Here is a 26,164-nt window from a genome sequence, read left to right on the forward strand (position 1 = left end):
CTTTCTTCTTCTTTCTTTCTTTCTTTCTTTCTTCTTCTTTCTTTTCTTTCTTTCTTTCTTTCTTTCTTTCTTTCTTTTCTTTTCTTTCTTTCTTTCTTTCTTTCTTTCTTTCTTTCTTTTCTTCTTTCTTTCTTTCTCTTCTTTCTCTCTTCTCTCCTCTTCTTCTCTCTTCTCTTCTCTTTCTTCTCTCCTTTCTCCTCCTTCCCTCCCTCTTCCTTCCCTCCTCCCTTCCTCCCTTCCTCTCTCCCTCCTTCCTTCCTTCCTTCCTTCCTTCCTCCTTCCTTCCTTCCTTCCTTCCTTCCTTCCTTCCTTTCCTTCCTTCTTCTTCCTTCTCTTCTCTTTCCTTTCTCTTCTTTCTTTCTTTCTTTCTTTCTTCTTCTTTCTTTCTTTCTTTCTTTCTTTCTTTTCTTTCTTTCTTTCTCTCTTCTCTTCTTTCTCTCTTTCTTTCTTCTTCTTTCTCTCTTCTCTTTCTTCTCTTCTTTCTCTTCTTTCTTCTTCTCTTTTCTTTCTTCTTCCTCTTTCTTTCTTTCTTTTCTTTCTTTCTTTCTTTCTTTCTTTCTTTCTTTCTTTCTTTCTTTTTTCCTTTTACTCTTTTCCTCCCTTCCTTCCTTCTTCCCTCCCTCCCTTCCTTCTTCCCTCCCTCCCTCCCTTCTTCCCTCCCTCCCTCCCTTCCTCCCTCCCTCCCTCCCTCCCTTCCTTCCTTCCTCCCTTCCTTCCTTCCTTCCTTCCTCCCTCCTTCCTTCCTTCCTTCCTTCCTTCCTTCCTTCCTTCCTTCCTTCCTTCCTTCCTTCCTTCCTTCCTTCCTTCCTTCCTTTTCTACTTTTCAGCTCCATTAACTTATTCTTTCTTTCCTACCAATCTTGGTATAAAAATCATGCTTACAAAACAACAGACTTCCATTAATTTAATTTTCTTCGGTACTCCCTGGGGTTTGGTAACTATTAATGTCTTAAGTTGTGTTATGAATGCTATTCTAAGAAAACATCCTGAAAAATATGGAAAATATTACTTTCTGTGTGTATTCTTCCCACTTCCATGGCTTAAAAAATTCTATTTATGACCAATCTTTTGTTTAAAATGTGGTGTTATTTTCTGCCCCAGGTGGGGAAAACCCCATGAATAATACAGAAGGAAATCTAGGGGGTTTCCCAGAAGATCAGCAGGCACTCTAAGCATCTTCTGAAGTTCTCTGCTGAAGGAGCACAAATCACTGAGCTGGGAATCGAGGGTACAAAAAAACAGAGATAACACTTCAGTGGTTTTCATTCTTGCAAGCAAAGGCAGTTGCTGAGCTAGAGCTGGATGAAACATTCAAAGCATTTGTTGCTTCACTGGAAAAAAGAAGTAGCACATGGACAAAAAATGTTCACGAATCATGAATAAATTCATCAAAGTTTATCTGGAGTAAAAAGAAAAAAGCTGAGGAAGATTTTTAAAACATCGCTTATTATTTAGCCTTTCTAAAAGTGAAAATGTGTTCCATTTGGAAAAGGTCACTATTTGTTCACCTTTTTCAAATTATAACTCTTTGACTTCTCCTTCAGAAAATGCAGTTAGTGGAAAATGGGAACTAAATTACAAACAGAAAAACAAAATGGGGGGATTAAATAGTCTAGAAATGACGAGGAGGTGAGGTGTCAGCGTACAATATGCACAGTGTTTCATTTCAGGGAGAACACAAATCAGAGTGTAGTCCTTGGTTTGCTTTGCTGAAAGTAGTTTTGCTTCAAGCTGACTTCAGCTCATTTCCATCCCTTGTTCAGTTCAATTTGTTTAGTCAGCACGTTAAGAGGTAATCTCACACTGTCTGATATAGCCTCCCTAATAAAAATCCAAAGTTTTGCATACGTGTAACTGCAGGCATCCACATCCCAAATAGGTGACAACACTGATCTTGTTGCATCTTCCTCGCTTCAAGCCCTGCAAATTCTGAATGCATATCAGACTCTCACTGAAATCTTGCACGTGTCAAGCAGCCTCCACCAGGCCACATGCATCTGCATTTCGAGTAAACACTGTCTTTTTTCCTGAGTGAGCAGGTATAATGTTGCTGGGTAAAGTGGAGAGCAGGCAGTATCTGATAGGAGTAATAAAAAGACCTATGTGTTACGTACAAGCTGCTGTGCAAGCAAGAATAAACATGGAAGCAAAGTCTGTCATCCTACAAAAGCCTATTAGTTGTAGAATTATTTGAGGGCTTGTGCCAATAAATACTGCCAATGGCCTAACAAATGTGGTGGGTGACAAAGGACTAATTGAGTTTTACCCAGATTCACCAGCATGAAACACGGATCAAAGATGATGTCACAACGCAGGGCATGAGCAGTGGAATGCTGCAATACCTTAGCTTCTTGCTGTCATCTAAACTGTTGTTGTTAAGGTGCATACTCTCTGAACAACATTCTAAAGAGTCCCTGGCAGTTCAGTGATAACTTGTGTCTCAGCTCTGATCCTTGTACCATTTTGTCATCCTACACTTAGCACACTTTGATAAAATGGACAGCATTTCATCAAACAAGGATATGACTTCTCATTCTGTCAGAAGGTCAAAGTCATACAATCGTAGAATCACTTGAGTTGAAAGGGACCCTTAAGGGTCGTCTAGTGCAACTCCACTGCAATCAACATCTACAGGTCCATCAGGTTGCTCAGGATCTGGTCCAGCTTAACCTTGAATGTCTCCAAGGATGAGCCATACACCTGGGCAACCTGTGCCAGAGCCTCACCACCCTTACTGTAAAAAACTTCTTCCTTCTATTCAAAGTAACTCTCCCCTCCTTTTGTTTGAAACCATTTCCCCTTGTCTTGTCACAATAGACCCTGCTAAAGAGTCAGTCTCCCTTCTTTCCTACAGCCTTCGCTCACATACTGAAAGGTGCAACGCCAAACGTCCAAGTGTTTTGTGAGAGCTGCTTATGGGTCAGGATTATCCAGGAAAGTGGATGAAAACTTGTCCCATTTCTGGATGCTGAATAGCCCTCTCCACATCTTGGACAGCTCGTAGACATTAGCTCTGACTAATAATGTCTTCCAGGAAAAAGTACACAAGAAACCCGTAGACTCAGTGCTAAGCACAGAACACAGTATTTAACTGACATGCACTTCTCATGTTAGATACCAAAATAATCTTTTGGATCTAGCACCAACTTCCTTCATTTTTCTAGTTTGATGACTGGCTTTCTAGATTGTTAAGGCAGAATCATTAGGAAAATCAGATAACAAAAGGATTAAAGAACATTTATGTTCAGTGTTTATTGAACAGTTAACTCAGGCTCTCTCGTTATACTGGAAAACCTAGTGCTTCAGGACAGAAAAAAAATAATTGCATTATTGTCGTTGAATCTCCTGAATATGGAAGAATTCGGGCCTTGGGATTTGTTATCTTATGCTATTCAGTGGGAGTTTACAAATCAACCGCAAAAGACTGTGATTCATCTTTTTACTGCTGGATTTCACATTCCTCTCTCAGACACCTGAAAAGATCATTCTTAATCATAAAGCAAACTGACTTTTACAAAAACAACCAAGGTAATAATGGAAGCTTAACTATTTGATTTCTTTCAGAACTGTCCTGCTGACTAGATTTCTCACCTCATATTCAATTTGCACTTAGCTGAATTTCTTTGATTCCTTCCCGCACTCTTACAGAGAGGACATGGTGCTTTCTCTGGTCATTTCTAAGGCACTGCATGTCTTCAGCAGCATGTGACTGCCAGCCCTGCTTTTGCTCTCTCCAGTGTGCAAATAAACAGGGTGGAGAGGGTTGTTGACTGGAGAAGGCATTAGGGAAGCTGAAGAAGAGCTGGAGAAGCAATTCAAGAGGGAAAAGCCTTCCTGCTGAAGGAACTCGTTAGACATCCAGGAGAAAGCCTGGGAGAAGTTGGGAAAAGGAATCAATGGACTTGTGAATTTGGGATATCTAGCAGCAAGAAACAATAGGTGATGATCACAAGGAGATATCTGAATCCAATCAGATATTCGTTGCCTTGAATGCACTAGGACATTCTATATTAACACAAATCCTAAAAAACTTAAGGAGCTGTCAGAGGACCATGACCAAAGGCAGCTCCAAGTTCACTTAATGGATGAAGCTGAATGGATGTAAGAAAGAGAGCAGCAAAGTTTGAGAAATCTTCCACTGTAATTTTCATTAGGTTATCGGCAGAAAAAAATCAACTACTCTCCAGTTAGGAGGTGACAGTAGGAAATGCAGAAATTCATCTTCTATATCCAGAACAAGTAGTCACGAAGACTATTTGCTCTGAAAGAAGGAGACCTTTACCATTGTTTGCTTCCTTGAATCGCTCTCTGATATTGTGAAGCAAAAGTAGGCATCAAGCAGTAATTCAGCTGCAACACTTGCTCAGTTTAGGAAATAGAATGGACTGGTATGGCTGATGATGGCTCTTCACTTTGGTATCTCTCTTCCTGAAGCCTCTCACATTTACGGCTCGTAAAAGCTTTACAGATTTTTTTACATAATACAATATCCTACTGATGAATGAAAGAAAAAGAAGACCCAGAGGTATCAATAGAACAACATTACACTGAGGTGAAGTAAACCAGTTTGCATCAGAAGTCTACTCTTTCAGCACAGATCACACACAGAATCACAGAATGGCCAGGGTTAGAAGGGACCTCAAGGATCATGAAGCTCCAATCCCCCTGCCACAGGCAGGGCCACCAACCTCCACATTTAATACCAGACCAGGCTGCCCAGGGCCCCATCCAACCTGGCCTTGAACATCTCTAGGAATGGGGCATCCATAGCCTCTCTGGGCAGCTGTTCCAGCACCTCACCACTCTCTCTGTCAAGAACTTCCCCCTTACATCCAATCTAAATCTTCCCTCCCTCAACTTCAAATCATTTCCCCTTGTCCTGCTGTTATCAACCCTTTCAAAGAGTTGATTCCCCTCCCGTTTGTAGGCTCCCTATAGGTACTGAAAGGCTGCAATGAGGTCACCTCCCAGCCTTCTTTTCTCCAGGCTGAAACAAGCCCAGCTCCCTCAGCCCAGCTTGATAGGGGAGGTGCTCCAGTCCCCTGATTATCCTCTGGACCCTGTCCAACAGCTCTCTGTATTTTTTGTACTGGGGGCTCCAGACCTGGCCACAGTACTCCAGATGGGGCCTCACAAAAGCAGAGTAGAAGGGGACAATCACCTCCCTGTTGCTGCTGGCCACCCCTCTGCTGATGGAGCCCGGATACCATTTGCCTTCCAAGCTGCAGGAGCACACTTCTGGCTCATGTTAAGTTTTTTGGAGGTCCTTCTCTGCAGGGCTGCTCCTTCCAGTCTGTATGGATGCCTGGGATTCCTCCAGCCCGAGTGCAAAACCTTGCACTTTGCTGCATTGATTCTCATTAGATTCACCTGGGCCCACCTTTCAAGCCTGTTGAGGAATAATAATGAAGTGAAAGTGTAGGTTTAAAAAAGGTGAATGTATATACATACGTGTCCTGAAGGATTCCCTTTCTGACTGAGATTCTTACCTTTCAAAATTAGTGAGTTTTTTTAATTTCTGCTTGACATTCATTTTTAATGACATACAAAGTCCAGCTTTCAAGAACCATCTCCCATAGGCAAGGCACGTTGTGAAAAGGCTATGCTCTCGCACCTTTAATGGTAGTGGGCCTGTGCAATGCTGCAGTTCAGTGCAGGCACCTTCTGTGCTTTTTCATTGTCCTCCTTGAAAAGGAGAGAGTTCAGGAGTGAAATTGCATCTCCCAAGTTTCAACAAGATATTGAATGTCTATAATTTTTCATGTAAATTTTTCTCATCATGAGGATTCCCCCAGAACAGGAACGTATTCTTCAGAGATAGAATTTCTGAGCAAGTAAGTAGTAATAAAAGTGTCAGCCTAGTAGAGGTGGGAGAGCAGAACACCATCAAGATATTTCAGCTGTTTTTGAGGGACCAGATGAGGAGTAATTCTCATTGATCTTTGAGGCTATCAGGAAGGAGGTTAGATTCTTATGGCTTATTTACAGAGCCGCAAATAAATACATCTGCTTAAATGAGCACATAAACATTCTGGGTTTTTTTTAATTTTCTTCAGAGAAGTAAGTTTCATGTAGTGCAGAAAACAGCCATCATCCTTTCTCCCCAGCTTCACTCAATATCAAAAAAAGAATACAAGAAAAAGTTTTTGCAAAACAAGAACAAACTCTGTTTTGTTATTCAGGACATGGAAATAAAATATAACAAGCTCACCCACAGGCCTTTCACCCCTACAAAAAGTCTACATTTCATCTTCTTACTTTTAACTTCAGATTTCTCCAAAGTGTAGAGAGCAAACAAGTTTGTGTCCTGTTCCTGATCCATGTATGTCACACAGATTGTTAGCAATAACCCAATATTTATAAGTAGTTATAAAATTGCAAAAGTGAGCCTTAAATATTTAAAAAAAAAAAAAAACAAGTAACTTAGCAACAACAAATGCTGCTGTACAATTCAAGTATGTGGAAACCAATTGTTTTGTTAAAATTCCTGTGGTTATTGAAGAAGAATCCAATAGAGCACATGAGTTGTTTTCTGCGCATGCCTTGGGAGGTTTATGGAGAGTCCCCATCAAATTTAAGAATGATTCAATATCCTGTAGAAACCTGTACAGTCCTGTGTAATAGCATCCCAAATACATGAGGTCCTGGGTTAGGAGTTCAACTTTATCCTTTTGAATAACATTATATGCAAATTTTTGCCTCTTTCCAAATTAATAACTTTTTAAGTTTGTTCTCCCTAACTTTCTGGATTAACCTCAGCTGAGAAGAATTTCACCAACGGTTACTACTGGTATTTTGCTGGCTACAGTTTGCTTCTTCATTGTAATGCTATTTAACCAAAGGCTTTGGATGTCACTCAGCTCACATAGATTGTATTGTACTTTACTTGAGGCTGACCTCATTTATGTCCTCTGGCCAGGAAAAGACCTGGCCATCTTTTATAACTGTCTTTTCTTTCTAAGTACAGTGGACTTTCTAATCGGATTTTCTAGAAGTGATGTGAATTCTTGTTGCTATTGATAAAGGGAATGTCAAGGTAAAAGTCATGCAGAGAGTAATTTCCTTTTAAGGCACATTACACAAAGGAAAATCATTACTATTTCAAATTGCAACAAACTTTACTACACTGAGTGGGCTATCTTTCCCTCATTCACAAGGCAGGAGACTCCTGCTTACATAGCACAGCCCACTTAAATGTCATGGACTTTGTTATTGCTACAACTATCTGTACAGGCATGCTTGCAACACGCAGTGGTGCATCAAACAGCTGTAGAGCCCAGAGCACTGCAAAAAGGCCCCGGCTGTCAACTCCTTCACAAAGTCGTCATTAAAGCTAGTGTGGTCTATATGCTTGGGCAGGGTGCTTACGCACAGTCTGTGGCCAAAATTCAGGCTGATTGCTGTCTATAAAAATTTATTTTGAACACAGAAAAGTATACTGAGAACATAAGCCCAAGTTCAGCCTACATACACTGTAACTCATTCTTCAAATATTACAAAGCCTTAGTGTTCCAGGCACTTCCTAGAATTGGAACTTTTCTCTAAGATTTGAGCAGATCTGTTTCTGAGGGATGAAGGATCATTGAGAAAAGTTACATGGCACTTTTTTTCTGAATAGAGGAACATGGCACAATTCTCCAAGGTGTCGTTAAACTTCGAAAGCTTGCTAAACCAGGCAGCAGTAATTAGTTCCATGGCAGGACTCTTAGTGACCTCTGATTTTAGCTAAGTAAAAGAATGCAGGTAGTGATGACACATGTGAAGAGCCATCTCAAGAAAACACCACAACAATTTCAGTTCACTCTGGGAAAAATATTATATTTAGGAATCAGCTCATGTGTCAGTGAGGCATCAAGAGAAAAGTGGAAACAATGGACATCTTCCCTGTTTTGTGAGATAAGATGCACCTTGAGCAGTGCTGACCAGTATCACTCTGTGGCATTGACAGTACAGCAGTTCAGCACATGCACAACCATTAGGATGACTCCCTTCTTTCAGGGAGGCTTATTTTCTGCATTTGATTTAATTAAGCTCATATGGAGATCCCTCTACTTACAATGCAGCAGCAATTCTGAAAACGATGTGTGTCTACGAAGCAAAGCCAAAAAGGTCCTTGTACACCCACACAGCCTCCAAACCAACACAGGAACTTACAGGAGGAGAACAAAAACCATCAGTAGGTATTTCCTATGAAATAATAAACTTCCTTATCATTTTATTTTCAAACTGCTCATTTTTCATGGTGTCTGATAGTCACAGAAATCCCTTCTCCTCTCAGGATACACAAACCACAGGATTTCGATGACTCACACTGAAGGAGATTTTAAACACACAGAGGAAGGAAGGGCATGTGGTTTCTGCATTAAAGCTTCCTGCCAAAGTCTACACAAATACATTTGGCAAAGTTTTAGCAACAACATTAAATCCACCTCATTGTAACCCATCTGGTGGAACGGTTTTGCCCATCTTACAGACTGCCCAATTGCATCCTGTTTGCCATACAATTCCTTTTTCACAGCCACAGCTGAAAGCAGAATACTTGTGAAACTGTTCCTTGCACACAAAGGTGCAGTACTGACTTTTTGATGCAAGGATGTAATGCCTCTTGTGGTCAAGAATTCTATCACTGATGGCCAGGAGAAAGGGGTACAGTTCTGAAATGCCAAGGGCTCTTTGGAGAGGACTTGTAATTAATTATACTTTTGTATGATCTTTATCACAGTACACTTCTAATCGGTCAAACTCTTGGTCTAGCATCAAAAGAACATTAAAAGTAAAGTGGAACTCTCTCTTCTGGGAACTTGGAGTTCCCAGTTCTGCTGCTGAGACAGCTTCTTCTTTCCACAGCAGAAGCACTGAGCTCAATATCCTTTACTGAATGGGAATCTGTATAGAGAAACAACAAAGAAGAAAGGTTTAACAGGACCTTACATGGGGGTGTCACACTGTTGTCAGTAAAATCACTTTGTCTTCTTTCCCAGAGCTTCTCTGGGGTCTCAAACTCATTGCACTCATCTGCTGATTAACACCTGGGTAGCACTGCAGAAGAAATAATGAAGGCTGTCAGGTCGCATTGCAATCTCAAAGGAAAGGTTTCGTTTCGCTGAAGTCTTTCTTTCGCTGAACCGAAGTAATTCCTCCCGCTGTGGTTTGGACTTTGATGAAAATGAGTCAGTGGAAGCTCAAATTAAATAGAACAATGATTGTTTTGCAAAGCAGTGAACTTTAAACTCACATAAACAACAGGGCTAGCAAAAGACCTGCAGTACAAAATTCTTTAAATATTGTGGTGCGCTCCCTAGATTTAGTTGATGTAAAGAGCAAATACCTGCCTCATAGCAAAAGCATGAATAAAAGATTTGCAAAGTTTTAAGCTACTGAGGTCACAAATGCAGTCAGACACCAGAGAGGACCTCAAGTTTTGCATCCTGAACTGCATTCTCTGCAGCTACAAGTACATTGCATTTGGTAATTTAAGGCTAATTTACCATAGTCCCCTGTGTGAGCTGCCAACCCCCTACTGACTACAGCTCTATAGCTGAGGACAGAGGTAGGTGTTACAGCACCCAGCCTGTCACACAGGCAGAACTTCCTGAATATATGGGAAGAGAGCAGGAAGGATTCCAAGCAAGAGAAGCTGCTGATTTTTTGCAGTAGTATGATAGATATTAATTGGGGATCTCTGAGTCACTGTTAGGAATACTGTATGTAAGTGCAAGGATTGCAAAGGTACAGTGAGGACAAGAGACAGGAGGTCTTACACTTCAGGATGATTACAGCCTCTTCCCTCATCCACTCAATTCCCAGAGCAGATGACAACTATTTCTCTAGGGTAGTGAATGCATCCAGCAGTTTACACTTAATATGCCCCTCCTCTTCTCAGCTGCATTTGCAGCTGATACATCTGCAAACGATACCACTGTTTATTGTTCTTCACTTAAGATGTCAATGTAAAATTTCAGGAATTTTAAACCACACCTCAAAAACTGAGTGGGCTTTCCCTTATGCCATTTTTCCCTTTAAATCCTTCCACTTCTTTCCTGGTCACTGTGAGATATTGTCTCTTATGGATGTCCAAACTTCTGACTTGACTGAGCCATACTGAATGAAAAGGAATTTTCTTGGGTCACATATGAAATATGTAATATAGTTAATCTATATAAGTGACAAAACTTATTTTCATATGTATTTTTTTATTAAAACAGAAAGAGGGGTCAACAAAAGCATAAAACTAGCAAGTTGGACACATATAAACCTAAGAATATTTTATTGCAAACACCTTATATGATTTATAGATGGACTTGAAAAAAATCATTTTGTAAATGTACAGCATTACTACAGAAACATTTGATTTGCTTCCTATATTTGTATTAAACTCCCATTCAAACCAATATTCCTTATATAAAAGCTTTTCTAAGAAACAGAAATCACTGTTCACTTTTCACATAGATAGTGAAGAACAATTGTTGCTGTGTCAGCTGTTAGTTCCCAGTTTTGTGTGTCCCATTTCAGAATCTGCACCATTCTGGAAGTAAAAAGTTAATATCAAATGCAATTGTGGTCTTTCTAATGAAATAACAGAACATTAGCTCCTGGAAATAACGTAGGCACCTTTACTCTAGTATGCACGACAGTGTTTCACATGTCCTGATTTAAACAAAGCTCTTGAAACACAGTTTTTATGACGTTGTCTTAGATGAACACTTTCAATTGAATGTCTAGAGTGGTCGCTAAGCATTTTGGAAAATGCTTCAAGCAGTGATGGCATCGATGTCAGAAAAGAAGTAAGTTTCAAGAAAGATTAACAGGTGTCTAACCCATTCAATATTCTCATGAACACTTAAGATGATTGAAGAGTGAGATTTTTTTATGCATCATCAGTGTGATGTGTGCTGTAGAGCTAGATGTCATGTAGAGTGAGTTTAAAGCAATTTTGAATAATTACAGAAATGGTCTGGCAACACTTGTTTAAATAGTAGTGATGAGTGCAAAATTGTGGAAAAACAATGACAAGAAAATGCTTCAAATGTGGAGTGAGAAACAACAGGAGGGTTTGGTGCTACAGAATAGCATTAGGAGGATGGTGGTTTCTAAATCAAACAAGCCAAAGTCTTTCATTGCTGCAGGAAAGGAGAAGGAATGTATGACTGGCTGGATGTCTACTTTGACAGACTCAGGAAGAAATTTCTTTTGCTCTGGTGACACATTGTCAGTTGATTTCTGTGCCCGCTTATAGGCATCTTCTCTCAAGGAAGGTAAAATCTACCAACAATTATTTGTCCTTACAGCTGGAGATACAGAAGAGAATAGTGAGGGTGATCTAGAGGCTAGGAAGTGCAGTTGATAAGGACAGACTGAAAGAAGTGTAGTTATGTTCTTGAGAGAGGATGAAAGGGAGAATAGGACAAGAAAAGAGTTAACAAGTTTAGGTAACCTGTTGTAAAGGAGAGAGAGATCAGACACTGATGGCATGGTGCAAATAGCTCCGATCACCTGCAGAATCTGTGAGGGCTCCCCACCAAATAGTCTTGTAGCCACTACATCCACTAATAACTGCCCAAAACCATGAGCTGAACAAGTTTATTCAGCTCATGATCGCATTATTGCCATACCATAGAGAAGTGGTAGGAAAGCATTTAGTACTTCTAGAAGGAATGTGGACAAAAAGCAGTAAGATGCTGGAGTATCCGAATTTGGCCAGACTTGAAGGCCACATGCCTACACCCTTGTCCAAAATGAGATCCTCCAAAAACAAACAAACAACAAACACACTCGAAGATCCGTTTAAGTGAGGAAAAATTTTAATGGAACTAAAATTAGAACACTTCAGTTTTTTTATTATTATATGGAACTTTTAACAAGTGGCTCAAACAGTTTAGAACCAGGTAGGTTTGTACACATCTCCTCCTATGTCCACTGTGTCTCTGCAGATCCTCACATCCATGGTTGATTACAGTCACCCACCAGCTTTCAGAGCAGCAGTAAGTGCCATGCAGCTCTCTGAAGGGAATTCCCTGTGCCATACCTCTGAGACTGAGACATGTGGTCCCAGCCTAGACAGCAGCTACCTATTCTTCATTTTCTTCTAGAGATTTCAAGCTAACTTTATCTCTGAAAGCACAAGCAACATACATACTATCCATCATATTTTCATGTTGAAAAACTAAGTTAAGATGACAGACCAGACATTTCTATAGCATCAGGCAGAAGAGACAGTTGCTCGCAATAAACTTAAGTAGCACAAACCTCCAAATTCCTCTGCACTGTTTTTCATCTGCCTAGAGCAACTTTATCTCTTTCAATCATCAAAATTCCAAATTGAAACTTCTGACTTACAAATCTGTCACATTTTTAATACATTGTTCCAAAGGTTAGTTGGACTGACTGCTGAAAATCTGCACTTCGTTTCTAATCTGTTTTTGTCTTGCTTCATCTGATATCACTGCTTTTTCTGATATTGTCATCTGTCAGATTTCAAAAACAAAAGTTGAAGGTTTGGTCACAATGTGAGCGCTGACAAGCTGTGGTCAAACCATCTTCCAGCTTCCTTTTTGGCAGACCAAATATTTCGTGTCTTCTAGAGCAGGACATATTTTTCAAGTCATTACTCATCCCTCTGGCTCCCTAGCGAGCCCTCTGTACTTTATCAGCCTCTCAAATAATACTGCAGAAGTAATTTTATCAGTGGCACATGCAGGAAAAAAAAAAACAAGAAGAAGAAATCACCAATTATGCATTTCCACTTAATCCTTCCCAAGAGATTTCTTAGGCTGTATTTGACCTCTTATTAATGAGGGCACTTCAATACCATCCTCCTACATTTATGGTCTTATACAAATTTTAAATACGAGTGTTTGGGCTTTTTTCCTGCAAGTAATTGACAAAAATATCAGATATGGTAGACTTAGCTTAATGGAACTGAAGTGGGAAAAGCATTTCGATATTTGTCCCACAAACTATAAAATTGTGATCATCTCCAATTTGCTTGGTTACGTTTCTGAATTTCCATCTTTCTCTTCTTACAAGGTTTTGTATTTGAATAAGTGTGTACGAATATATATATATATGTATATATATATATATTATATATATACACATATCTATATACAAAGAGTCCAAAAAAATTTTAAGTGCTGAGTTTTGGCAGTGTCCGGACATGAAATAGACGTTTTAGTAAAGCGAAGTGTGATTTTTCAATTCAAGCAATTTTTAATGTTTTTATCCTTAGAAATCTGCAAACAGCTAGTATCAGAAGAAAATGTATTAATGTCAAAAACCCCTAAAAAAAAAAATTATTAAAAAAAAGCAGTCAACCAATGGCACTTTCAAAGTATTCATTGTTACAGGATATTCCAAAGGCTTCATTTATTTCATTGTCCTTTGAAAGAGGTCGTAATTTTCAGATTTCCAAGAAAATGAAACACGCTACACCCATCTTTTGCTTCCATCTGCATCTCAGTCAGCTTTCAATGTGCCACGGGCATATCACAAGGATAATAAACTCCCTGATGCTGCAAAACAGGAAGCAATTGTAAAACAGGGCAGCAGGGCCATGACTCAGGCGGATGCCAGGCATTTGGGATGTGTTGATTCACACACTTTATCATGCGTGCTGCAGAGCAACATCATCTCACCGCAACAGAGAAAAACACTCAGCAAACCGCACACTTCCAGTTGCAAGCAGGACATAATTGCTGGTAACTCTAAATAACTGTAAATAACACTTACAGAAGAAGAGCACCATTGAACCTCATATGCCCAGCACTGTACAACCATCGCTACTGCTCCCACCAGCTCTTGCCCACATACTTTCCCAACAAGGACAATGTACAGCAGCACAGAGCTGTCTGAACAACAGCTGCAAGTCCTGCTGGGATCCTGTGAAGACTCCACTGAAGTCTCCTCATCTACCTTGCTGAGGTAAAACTGCAGCAATTCTTTTTCACCCCCACAGGAGGAGCAGCTTTGCCTCAGTTCTCTGCATCTGCGCCCAGTGTTTTGCATAGATGAGAAAAATGCCAAAGGGCATTGCCTAGACTGGGAAGTCTGAGCAGTTGCCCACACTGTGTGCACTTTCTCTTAGCTCCAACATAGTTGATAGGAGTTTTTGTTTGCTTTTCATCTTTTTTTTTTTTTTTAAATTAATTCCAGAACTCCATTTTCCACATTCAGACACATCACACAGTGCTCATCTCAGCGTCGCCCTGCACAACTCCTTTCAGCAAAACGAGATCTGGGCTACGCCTCCTCTTCCTGCTCCTCACACAAGCCTGCTGAAGTTTTCCAGGCTGATGGCCTTGTGGTGAGACCTATCAAAGGTAAAGATTTCTAAACTCAGGGAGTCTGAGTTCATACATGAGCATTCTACAATATGTGCAGAGCAGGAGTTTTTGCTTGGGAAAGCTTATCCTGCAGTTGTTTTCAGGTAGAGATAAAAGGTGGGAAACTTGCAAGGAGGGAAATGCCTGTGAGGGAACTGTGAGGTTGGTGAGGGGCAGCAAACGTTCTTTTTTTCACAGCTTCTCAACTACACCAGCCTCATGAAGAAAGAACTGTCCCCATTGGATTAATGTTTACTCTGGAAGCCTTGCTTGTTGCAGTTCTGCTCACTGCCAACTCTTTTCCCTGGAAATTCCCCTTACTATTCCACAGACACTTCCTCAACCTGAAAATTATACTATTAAGTTCACAATATAACTGCACAGCCAAACTCCACTACTTGTTCTTCCTGCTTTTATTTTTTATTATTATTTTTTCCCCATGAATAGCAATGTGTTCTCTTGTATTTTTCAGAGTTCACTTCCTGTTCCTTCCTTCAAGGCTCCTGTATCTACAGAGATCTCTGGGAGCTAGTCCCATTAGCACTGTCAAAAGCTTGAAGAAATTAAGAAACAACTACAGTAATATTAATCTCTGGCTGCCATGGACAGCTCCATCAACTACTAACATTGATAATATCAGCAACATGCAGACTCACTTTTAAGACTTTCCACTCCATATCACTACACAAAATTGTTTGCCAAGTAAGAGGATAACTTTTTGAAACAGATAACTACTATGCACTGTCATCAGAACATGCACTTCTCTACACATGCAAATATTCACTAAATATTACCATTTTTTCTTAGTCACAAAAGCACAATCGTCTTATAAGCATTTTCTAAAGTTCTTTTTTTCATATTTTCCCAATATTCTTTCTTCTTGCATCCAAATATTTTTATGCCAGCATGAACAAAACTCCCCAGATCTGAAGTTTTCCTCTATATACACAAAATTATCAACTCGGATAAGGTTTGTAACAATAGATTATCAACAGAAGTTTCAGAAAGACAGTCACACAAGTTTTTGGTGGAACATAAAATAATGCAAGAACAATTACTGAAATTAATGAAAAAATTTCAAAAGCATTGGATTTAAGGCAATTTTATGTTTGGCTGAGCAAAGAGACTCCGTCTGTATCGTAAGAGCCTCCTCATTAGGAATCAGTGTTTTGAAAATAAGAGTTGAATGGAGCTACACTCTTCATGACTGGATAGGATCACAGACAGTGAGATCTTTTTCATGACCTCAGGAAATATCCCAGGCATTTCAGAAGACAGATGGTTTCAGAAGCATTTCTAGTGAATCAGGAGATCTACTCTGTGTCAGAACAAGATTCAAAGAATACTCTGAATAATTCAATTGCAAAGGAAAAGAAGGACAATACTAAAAAGTCCAGTTAGTTCATGTAATCCATACTGAAAGATGGCTCCAGATTCTCATGGACTTTCAGTTCCACAACTGCACATATATCCGAGCCAAGGAAAAACAGAAATCATAAAATTGATAAATAGGAATCAGTACTATCAAAACATAATTCCAGATCTACACAGACCTAGGAATATGTTTTAACAGGTCAGAAGGATTATTAAAAAGCATTATGCCTGAGATTGCCCAGAAATAAGATTGGGGAGGGGAGGGGGAAGAAGAAGAAAATAAACAGAAACAAATTAAACAAAAAATGAAAAATGAAGACACCAAAGATTCAAAGATTCACATTTCTTGGGATTTATGCTGAGATGTCTTCTCATGGCATAAGTCTGTTTTATTGTTTTCAAGGACACTGCATCTGTCAGTACAATTTGGTAACTACATTTTGATAACTGTACAAAAGCCCCATGTGCACTGAAGGAAATACACGTATAAAAGATTATTCAGTGTTTGCCTAAATTGGCACCAAAATGTTACAAGAGCACCAGAATCTCAGCATCAGGTCAGACTAAATTCTGGGCTGCACAATACATTATCTTACTCACCTTCTGTGATCTCACAAGGTCTGATACCTTCAAGGAATGGCATTAACTACAGCTTCGTCTGGGGCATAGATAACCCGTCTGGTCTGTGATTCAGCTTACCCATGCCTGTTACAAAATCAAGGCTTATAATTTGCTGGGGTTAGTGAGCTCATCGAGAAATGATCTCATCTCTCATAGAAGCAAACAGATTGACACAGAAAAATGTTACATGCACTGCAGTTTGTCTTCATTTCAGTGCAGATCAGTCGTTAGGTCATTTGATTTCAGTGCTTTATCCAGCTTATTTTCAGAAGCTAGGTACTAGGTGCCTGTCACTACACTTACGAAACTCCTTAATGTTCAAGGTACTGAACACTCTTTTCAATCTCCAGCCCTTCCCACACCATATTCCTTCCAACCACAACAAGCAAAGGCTGGTCCTTGGCTGATTGTAGCCTGCACCACACAGTCCACAAACCATCAGCTTTCCAACAAATCTTAATTTCTTCTTCTCCATTGGTATTTTCAACCCTGCATTAAAAACTGCCTTAGCTTCTACAGAGTCCTCCAGAGACCTCTCTCACTGCTTATGAGACTGGAGTGCCTCCTCCAAGACAGAGAGGGAGGAGATGTTGTGGGAGCAATGTTTCCAGCTGTAGATTTCTGTGCCCTGGATGCCTGTTGCAGATTCAATGATGGCAATGCTGCCGTGTGGCTGAGACACCAACATTCCCATCCCTATGGCCCCCACCTTACCCTGCACCTGAGCTTCACAAAACTGAGTTTTGGTGAACTGGTAAGGTTGTAATCAATCACCAGAGATCAAGCTGCTATCTAATGGGCTGGAGGAAACGACAGTCATTATTCTGACTATTACCATGCCAAAAGTTTTCCAGCAGAAAAGTCTCTGCTGGAAAAGTATGGATTCCCCAAAGCTGGAACAGTGCACTGTCTTATGACTGGGCAAAGTGGTTGCCTAGATGGACAACTGAATATACTTCAAAGCAAAAGACACTGTGTATGTAGGTATTTGTTTAGTTTCATTTATGGCACCCATAATAAGTTTTTCAGTATGCAGAAGATGAGCCCAGGAGCAGGCTGGGAGAAAAAAACCCTTTAGTGATCTCTAGGTATGGATTTTTTCACCCACTCACAATCCTGCGAGAGGCTATGGGCCTCCAGGTGGTTGTCAGCTGCTTTACAGTAATAAGACTGATGATCCCAGTGAAATTAAATATTAAATATGTCACTTCCTTCACTTGGTATCATTTTGGTATTGCACATTACAGTGCCCTGAGGCCTGCAGGACATATTGGGCCCAAGGAGTTTGAAAAGAAGGAGTGAAGAAATGGTGGTAGTCAGGTAACAGCGATAAGACAAGAGGTGATGGTTTCAAGTTGCACCAGGGAGGTTCAGAAACATTTCCTCTCAGAAAAGTGGTGAGGCATTGGCACAGGCTGCTCAGGGAGGTGGTGGAATCATCATTCCTGGAGGTGTTCAAGAACTGTGAAGATGTGGCAGCTGGAGACATAGTTTATTGGACATGGGGATTGGTTGACAGTTGAAGTTTATGACCTTGGAGGTCTTTTAATTCTTAATGATTCTACGATTCTATGATTCTCAGAGCAGCCTTTCACTGGTACATGCACATGAAAGTTGTGCCACCTTCAACTTCTGTATATGGCATAAAGAGCATTTGGTAAGTTGAATTTAGCTGTCTCCTACCAACTGTCTTCCTCTGAGTGAAATTTGGGGTTGCATGCAGACCCAAATACACACAGACAGACCAAAGCGGGTACAAGCATAACAGAAATATACAGAATGCTTGTGGGTGGCACAATTGTGTGGTTAGACACCATGTACAGGTGGGGAAGGAAGGTCAAGTAAACACAGGCTAGTTACGTTTCAGGCTGAATGGAAATTGTAATAGCAACTGTCCAACTTTAATTCATTCAAACAAATGCTTTCAGTGTATCTCATGGGTCTCGTTTTTACTACTTTAGGAAACAATACTGTACGTGCTTTCTTCCTCTTCCTATGTTTTGGATTTACAATCTATTCTGGATTTAAAGAGAGTCTTGGGATTTTTCTTCCTGTTACTCACAATAATTAAATAATGTTTATGTACTACAAAGTGGAAAGCTTTCTGAATTTACTTTTCACTTGGTTATCAGTCATTACCTGTTAGATGTTTTGTCTTTTTTTTTTTTTCCTTCGGCTTTCATGACTCAGTCCTTCCTTAGTGTACATTTGGCTACCTCTCCCCAGCTTGCATGACAGGCTTACCTTTTCTCCTACAGTTAGATTCTGCACTTTCAGCCTGTGCTCCTGCGTTCGCCTTGGTAAATAAAATCAGTTCAGAAACCCAACTGTTATCCTGTTGTTTCTATGCATAAGTGTCTCTGATTTAGCCTCTGTTCTAGTCGCATTGTTTTATTTCCTTTTTCATCTTGCTCCTGTCATTCTTCTCAACCGTTGTTATTATCTTAGCCCACTCCCATATCACAAGCAATGTTTTTGGCTTATTCAGCTATGAATAGGGAATCCATTTCTTCTTTCATTCTGTTTTCATTTAGTCCATTGCCCTCAATCTTCTCCCTTGTCTCCCAGGGCCTTACATCCTGCTTTGACTACAGAAGATCCCTCCCATGTAATTTTCTCTAAATCTCTAAGGCCATTCCTAATGCTGTGTCAAGACAATATTCTAGGCTTATCAGTTTCTTCATGTCCTTTTTATTAGCTCTAACCACATTATCAAGTTTTCCTGGCTTCCCCTGTTTCATGAGCTTTCCCAAGACACTAATCTGCTTTCCTCTCTTATTCAGACATTTCTCTCATTATGATGAAATCTGAGAAAGTAAAAGCACTGCTTATATGGCTGAAATCAGACAAACTGAACATACCTTTAAAATCTTATGTTATTCTGGCTGAAACATTTGTCCAGATTTTCCATTTGCTCTCTTTCCATATGGGCATTCATCAGCCCCTGGAGGTGACATTTCTCCAGAGCTTTCTAAGGTGTAAGTCACCCATTTAGCCATTAGAGTTGGGCAGTATCCTTTTACACACAGAAAAGATTTTATACAAGGATTATCTGTCTACAGTCATATATTTCTGCAGTGCTGGCTGCATTGCTTCCACATCTGTGTGGGCCTATTTTAACCCAGTTAATAAAGAATAAACCTAAGTAACTCAGATCACCTAACAGCTTCCCAACTTGAACCTGTATGTTCCACTTAGGTCTTATTATTTGCTCTTAATTTGGAGAAAAGTCTCATTGAGCACAAACTGTAAGCCAACATTGAAAAGTTTTTATTTTATCATTCAGTCATTACTTTTAAAAAATTTCAGAGTTGTATAATCCTCCTCATTTTTATGTATTAAAACAGAATATATCTTGAAGATATCTTCAAAGGGAACAGAAGGCTGGAGATTAAGACCCATTTGTCCTCCATGGTGATGTTCAGTTCCAGTTGGAACACACTGCTTATTTCCTGTTTACTAGAAACATTTTTAACTGAACTGCTGAACACCTAGAGGAAAAATCAAGAAAATTTAGACCTGGCATGACAATATTTCTGAAGCCAGAGGTAGTCAAAGACATTTTCTGTATCATTAAACAGTACATAATGACACAGCTATCTACTAGTAAATGTTTCACAAACTAAATCACAGAATACTGGTAAAAATCTTTGCAATTCTCTTTCTCTCGCTTAATAAATCCTCAGAGGATCCTTCCTTTACCATTTTCAAGGACTTAGCTGGTCTTCTAAATACACTAAACTTCCTCTCTTCTCCTGACTATTTTTTTCTGCTGAAACCTCCGGATATTTGTTTCTCAATAATGATACAAACGGATGCAGCCACCCACAGTCAGAGTCTTGTAGTCTGTCCCTGGGAGTCATTTTTGTCCTCTATGAATGCCTACATGTTTGGACCCCTTTTAATTCCATTTCCTGATTAACTGCAGTGTTAACCATGATTGGAAGGGTGATGCTGAGATTAGTCAAGCAGAAATGATGAAATATGCAGACAAGAGAAAAAATGCAACTGACATTAATATTCAGAAGTTGCAGTGCTGATAACTGAAGGCTCAGTATTAACAGGACAAACTAAGTTTTCCTTACAGATTTTTATCACACTGACAATTATATTTTTATGCCTTTATATTTCCACATTGCTCAGGAGCTTGCTTAGTCTGTGTGACCAAAAAGGAAGGCTTCAATAGTTCATTCGCTGGTAACAGATATCTGATTTCCCTTTGGGGATGAACAAAATTCACAGGAGCACCAAACTAGATGTCTTTGAAAAAAGACAGTCATCCCCTGGCACTACTGGACCCAGAAAGTTTAATTGACCAATGAATTATGGTCACCAATCCTGTGCTGATTAGCTTTTTATTTATTTCACTAATTAAAGAGCACAGATAACTGAAAATGATTAGATAATGTGCACAGAGGCTATCTCTCAACCTAATAGTTCTTACTCAAGACCAATTCCAGGCAGTCAATAGTGCATGCTGGTGATGACTGTGGGATGCCATCTTGTTAAGTGGAAGGGGGACATTTACTCTTTGCTGATACTCCATTGGCCACCAATCACTCTTCTATGGTGGTGGGACCTTGGGCTAGACTTTGTCACCACCACAGCAGAGTGCATTTTATCTTCACTCCAGAAATTTGCACATAGTGTTCCTAGACCTCAACAGAAGAGAGATCCCAGCTTCAGAGATTAATGCTGAAAACCATGTCCCCACAGAGGAAACCAGGTCAAGACAGAATGTCTCTTATTCTGCAGCGTTCGCCTAGAAGACTTGAATATACAAGTTTACCTGCACGGAGTCATAGTCTTCTTTTGAACAAATCCCACTTTATCCCTCTGCCAGGTGAAATTCAACATGAGTAAGAAGACTCCTGACTGTCCCACATTTGTCAGTTCTTTAAGGTCTGAACAACCAGGTGCCTTGTGAGACGTTCATGCTGTTCGTGACTAGGAGAGTGTACAAAGGCATTTACTATGGGAATTCCCCTATTGCCTGACAGTTTGTTGTGTTCATTTTGCTGCTGACATGCACTTGGCAAAATAGTCCTCATTCTTGATGAGAATACGTTGGCTTCAGTGTCTTACTTACTTTCTGTACTCGCACTGTAGGCATTGCAAACCTAGAGGAGCAAATGAGAAAGAAAAATTCTTTCTCTCCTGCCCAGCGGCAATAGAACAAGAAACTGACAGAAGAAAGAGGGGAATAGCATTGTTACCCTCTGTTGAGAGGAAAGTAGCACACACTGCAACAGCCAAGAAACACGGTGAGCTAAGCTGGGGAAAGGGCCCTTTGTGGAAGTAGCAGCAAGCCAAAAAGATCAACATGCATCACTGAACATAGGATGGTGTTCTGAATTTTTAGAGGGCTGAGGAACAGCCCTCTTTATCTGGTCTATGGGAGGTCTTGAAAGTGAATAGGAGAGGATTTAAACATTTAACGCATACATATGTACAGATGAAACAGATCTGGAAAGAATCCATAATGTGCATGGTTGGATGGATAATCATAGTCTGCATAGTAATCTTTATTTGTGCTAGAAAAGCGTGTAGTGATTCAGGTTAACATTTGTTGACCTTTGCTCTGACTAATATTACACATTTTCTGGGCATTATAGCATATGCTTGGCAAGAAGCAGTCCCTGTCTTGAAGAAATGATAGTTCTGCCAATGTATTCTTATCAAGAATGAGGACCATTTTGCCAAGTGCATGTCAACAACAAAATGAACACAACAAACGTTTGTTCAAACGAACTGCAAAGAGCCATTCTTAGGTATTCCTAACATCCTTAAGATAGTGTTTGATAACAGAAGGAGGAACTCCATTTTCTGTGCCATAGCACAAGTACCAAAATAAAGAACTGCGGATGTAGTATAAATTTGCACTGAGATGTCTTGAAATCCACATTTTATGTGTAATTTACTCAATTAAAATGTGTTTAGGTGATTGAAACATTCAAAGTATTGTAAATAATATAATATTAATTATCTTTAAATATAAATGATTATTAATTAATTGTCTATTGCCTATTAATCAATAATAATAAGTTAATTAGTAATTAATAACTTCTTCCTTTAACACCAACTTGGACCCGGTATGTTTTCTGTGTATCTTATGCCATTTGATGAGCTCCTGATATATATTGTGCCACCAAAGAAATAAGAAAAGACAGCAAAAATGAAATAGGTTCACAGCATCCTTTTTATACTATTTCTTCCACATGCCCTGTGGCAATGGAACACCATACTTTGGACACATTTTCTGAAGTATCCTACTCGGTTCATTTCTCAGTGTTAGACTTTCAATGGCATGCTGTGTGAATGACTGAGTAATTTCATTTTTTACTTTGCTTTTGTAGAAATGTAACCCACAGCCACTCTAAAGGTTGCAATTTTACAGGACTCCCAAAATGTCAGTGTTTAAATGTAATCAATTTTACAGCAGTTTCCTGATCTGAAACACGACAGGTGATAAAGACTCACCATTCTTTAAAAATCAGAGAGGTTTTCTGCTGTGCAAGAATCACTATTCCTTATACTTTGCACCCTTGGCATTTTGCCTTCATACCTTTAAAAACTGCCTTTAGCATCCTAAAATGTGCAATGCTGTCTACATCTACTTCTCCATCAGCAGTTGTAGGCTTAGCCACTATCACCCATACTGTTACCTGTACTGTTCCCCTTTGGCTTGGAAACAACAGCTGCAAGCATGCTCTGATAGTGCTTTTCAACAAAGCAAATCAGTGTTTCTACATGCTGTGAGCAGAGTGAAATCCATCTTCTTAGGAAATTTCAGGTGCTTATAGAATTCTGTAGCTGTGCTATCTAAACACCCTTTGCAAAGCTCTGCTACTGAAGTACCAGAGAGCTGTCATGCACATAACTGCATTTCAATTCAGATGCATTCTAGCATTTATGGGTAGAATTCCCTTTAAAGGAATCCTTGCCTCTCAATGCAAGATTTGGATGTAGAAAACAAAGTTCCAACTCTAGTCGAGAAAAATGTTAAATATTCAGAAAAGAATTAAAGGTGGACAATTGAAAATTTCAAGTGTTATGGAAACTTTTGTTTTGATTTTGTCCACAGAACTATTCGCAATAATCTTTAACAGCTAAGTGTTTGACCACAGACTTTTCAAAATGATCTTTTGACATGAGTTGTAAATAACTTGTGACTATTCCCTATGAAAATCTTCGCTGAGTATGAATGTTGTCTTTTTGACAAAGTGTTATTTTTCTCAAAATGCATCAATCAGGCCTAAAAATAAAACTAAACCTTAGAGCAAGAATAGAGTATACTTCTTTAACACTGGCAGTTCACTGCAGTTCCTGGTATAAATCTTATTTATAGTGAAGAACTTTTATTCTGTGGTGACTCAAAACAGCATCCCCTGCTGTGGTCATATAGAAAGAATGACACGAAACATTTTATTCTCAAAATTATTGTCACATAGAATGACAGCCCCAAGAGTATTACAGTAAGCAGAAGAAGGAGGGAGAAAAATACAGACCACGAGAGCTTTCAGGATGACAGCTGGAAGTTTTCTGCAGGGTTCAGTTTCTGTGTGAAACCACATCTGATCAACATGCTGCGGGTGAAATATATACGTAGACCAACATTGTGGGAAGTGCCTGTCTTTAATGTGTTGTTTTATAAGACCACTCGTGCAATGTAGAACTTTTACCTTCTTGTTCCTAGGTTGTGGTTATATATTGCTATGTCACTGAGGGCATTATGAATCAGGTGGTGAAAGGATAGGTAAATATTTGTTTATTACAGCAGCCTTGAATTGTGTTGAACTTTCTGACAGATGGAATAATATAACATACCTTTGTCCTGTAACCCATTAGATTACAGACTACCTCTAAACCTGCAGCTGGCATTTCCAGGACGTATTTCTTTTACACATCCCTGGCTCCAACACAAGTGCATCCACTCAAAACCAGCTAGAGGAGCTCTTTGCCTGAGACCACACCAGTACCTTGTGAGCATGCAGAGAGGAAGAAGCTGGGGCTGATTTCTCCATCTTGCTGCTGAAGGCAATCTAGAGCACTCAGAGACAGAATCACTGGCACGGGATAGGTGGGAGAGTACAGCAAGAGAAGGGAAATTCCTCCCCTGCAGCCACTGTGTGCTTTCTGCTGTAGCCCACAGCTGCCCTCCCCCAGGATTTTGCTGTCCCTCTCAACTCATCTGTTCATGACACAGGTAGGCTGCCCTGGGGCATGCTGCTTGCAATGTGCATGCTGCAGATGGAGAAGGCTGATGCAAAACAGCATGTGGGATGCTGCAGAGAGGTAGAGGACAGGTGCTCTGAGGAGGTCTGCTGTAGGTTTTGGAGGTGTGTATTCAGTTTCTTTCAGCTGAGGGACAGGCTGCTTTCCATCTATTAGAGCTGCCCTCTGTTCTCAGGCCTCCATGTCTATGTGAAGGGGAGAGGTAAAGAGAAACCTCAGCAGAATTCTCCCCCAGATTTTTATAACTCACTCCCCTCTCCAGTTAATAAAATTTCAGCTTCAGCTTCTGCTCTTCGAAACAGAGGACTGGCCAGGTCAGTGCAAGCACTACCATCTACCTACACAGACCTCTGGTTTCTTTTTGCATGTGAAGAGCAGTAATTCTACTTGAGTTAGTGGAGAAAAATAGCAAAGAAAACAGACTGAGTAAAAGTTTATAAAGAGCCTTATAAAATTTTGAATTGAAAAAAAAAAAAACCACAACACTTCCTTTTTTCACTTGAGGTGAGACAATTCACATGACTTACATTAACTTCTTTCACAGTAAAATGAGAGAACACAATCAGTCCTCCATAAAACAGGTTGAGAGTCCTCTGCCTGATAAGTGCAGAAGCACTGAAACTCCTGATAAGCAAGTATCTGTTTTCACCGAGTCTCAAGTTCAGGCACACTAGGAAGTAAAATTTCCCATTGCACAGGATTAAATAAGGAAATCATCATTTACCTTAGGAACCCTTAAAAAAAAAAAAAAAAAAAAAAAAAAAAAGTACACCTGTCCAAAGGGCAACTAATCTAATTATAAATTATTGTAAAGATTATGTGAAGGACATTAGCAAGGGGAAGCCATGATTCATTATTTCACCCCATGGGAAACACTACTGTCATTGTATTCTTGTGTGGACTGCTCTACTGCTGCCTCCTTTGGATGCTGCCAAGGGCTCCCATTTCTCCCTAGCACTGGATGAAGTTATTGGCTCACTGACAGTCCAGCTGTTCACCTCTTCTGACTGGTGAAATTTGCACTCCTGAGAGGCTACAGCAAGAGCAGGAATTCACTCATTGAGTGCTGCGTGGTGCCCTGGCTTGACAGCTTTCAAAAGCATTTTAAATTCCTCTACCCAAATGCAGCTCACGGTGCCTGCTCTTCAAATTGGCATTTGCAGCTCAGCAGCAACACTGGACTTGGCAGTAACATCTATTTATGCCATAGCTACTGTGCAGAATATCTTGTTTGGCAGAGGTCAATGTTCAAAGGGGAGGCAGAGGAACTGTGATAAAATAACTTATTTGAGTAAAGGGAGGACACAGACATATAATGCTGTGGAATCTTTCGAAACTTCTAGAACGTAGGTGTCCAACTTTCTGCCTTGTTTGGGCCACATGAATGAATAAGAATTGTGTTGGACCTTACAGATCATCCCATTGCAAATCCACTGCTGTGGGCAGGGTTGCCACACATCAGATCAGGCTGCCCAGGGCCCCATCCAGCCTGGCCTTGAACATCTCCAGCGATGGGGCATCCACAGCTTCTCTGGCCAATACGTTCCAGTACCTCACCACACCCTGAGTAAAAAAATTGTTTCTAACATGTAATCTAAATGTCTCCTCTTCTA

General features: G+C 40.0%; 1 protein-coding gene and 1 long non-coding RNA gene across 5 annotated transcripts in view; one reads left to right on the forward strand and one right to left on the reverse strand.

Annotated features, from left to right (window-relative positions):
* LOC146542389 (uncharacterized) overlaps window positions 1-18,643 on the forward strand; it is a 30,822-nt gene extending 12,179 nt beyond the window's left edge. For 2 of the 4 annotated variants that reach the window (XR_014880369.1, XR_014880371.1), the window contains exons 5-6: window positions 1,102-14,318; window positions 14,794-18,643. The gene's annotated coding sequence lies outside the window, so the exon portion shown is untranslated. The remainder of the gene's footprint in view (window positions 1-1,101; window positions 14,319-14,793) is intronic. The other 2 variants (XR_014880370.1, XR_014880372.1) reach the window with 2 other exon arrangements.
* Window positions 18,644-19,695: 1,052 nt separating this feature from the next.
* LOC104915360 (uncharacterized) lies at window positions 19,696-24,172 on the reverse strand. The gene is made up of 3 exons (XR_796340.4): window positions 23,825-24,172; window positions 21,106-21,263; window positions 19,696-19,807 (listed from the first exon to the last, which is right to left on the reverse strand). It is a non-coding gene; the product is annotated as an uncharacterized LOC104915360 (long non-coding RNA).
* Window positions 24,173-26,164: the final 1,992 nt, after the last annotated feature.

This window comes from Meleagris gallopavo, chromosome Z (assembly GCF_905368555.1).
Source record: "Meleagris gallopavo chromosome Z, MGAL_WU_HG_1.1, whole genome shotgun sequence".
In the NCBI taxonomy this organism is placed as follows: Eukaryota; Metazoa; Chordata; class Aves; order Galliformes; family Phasianidae; genus Meleagris; species Meleagris gallopavo.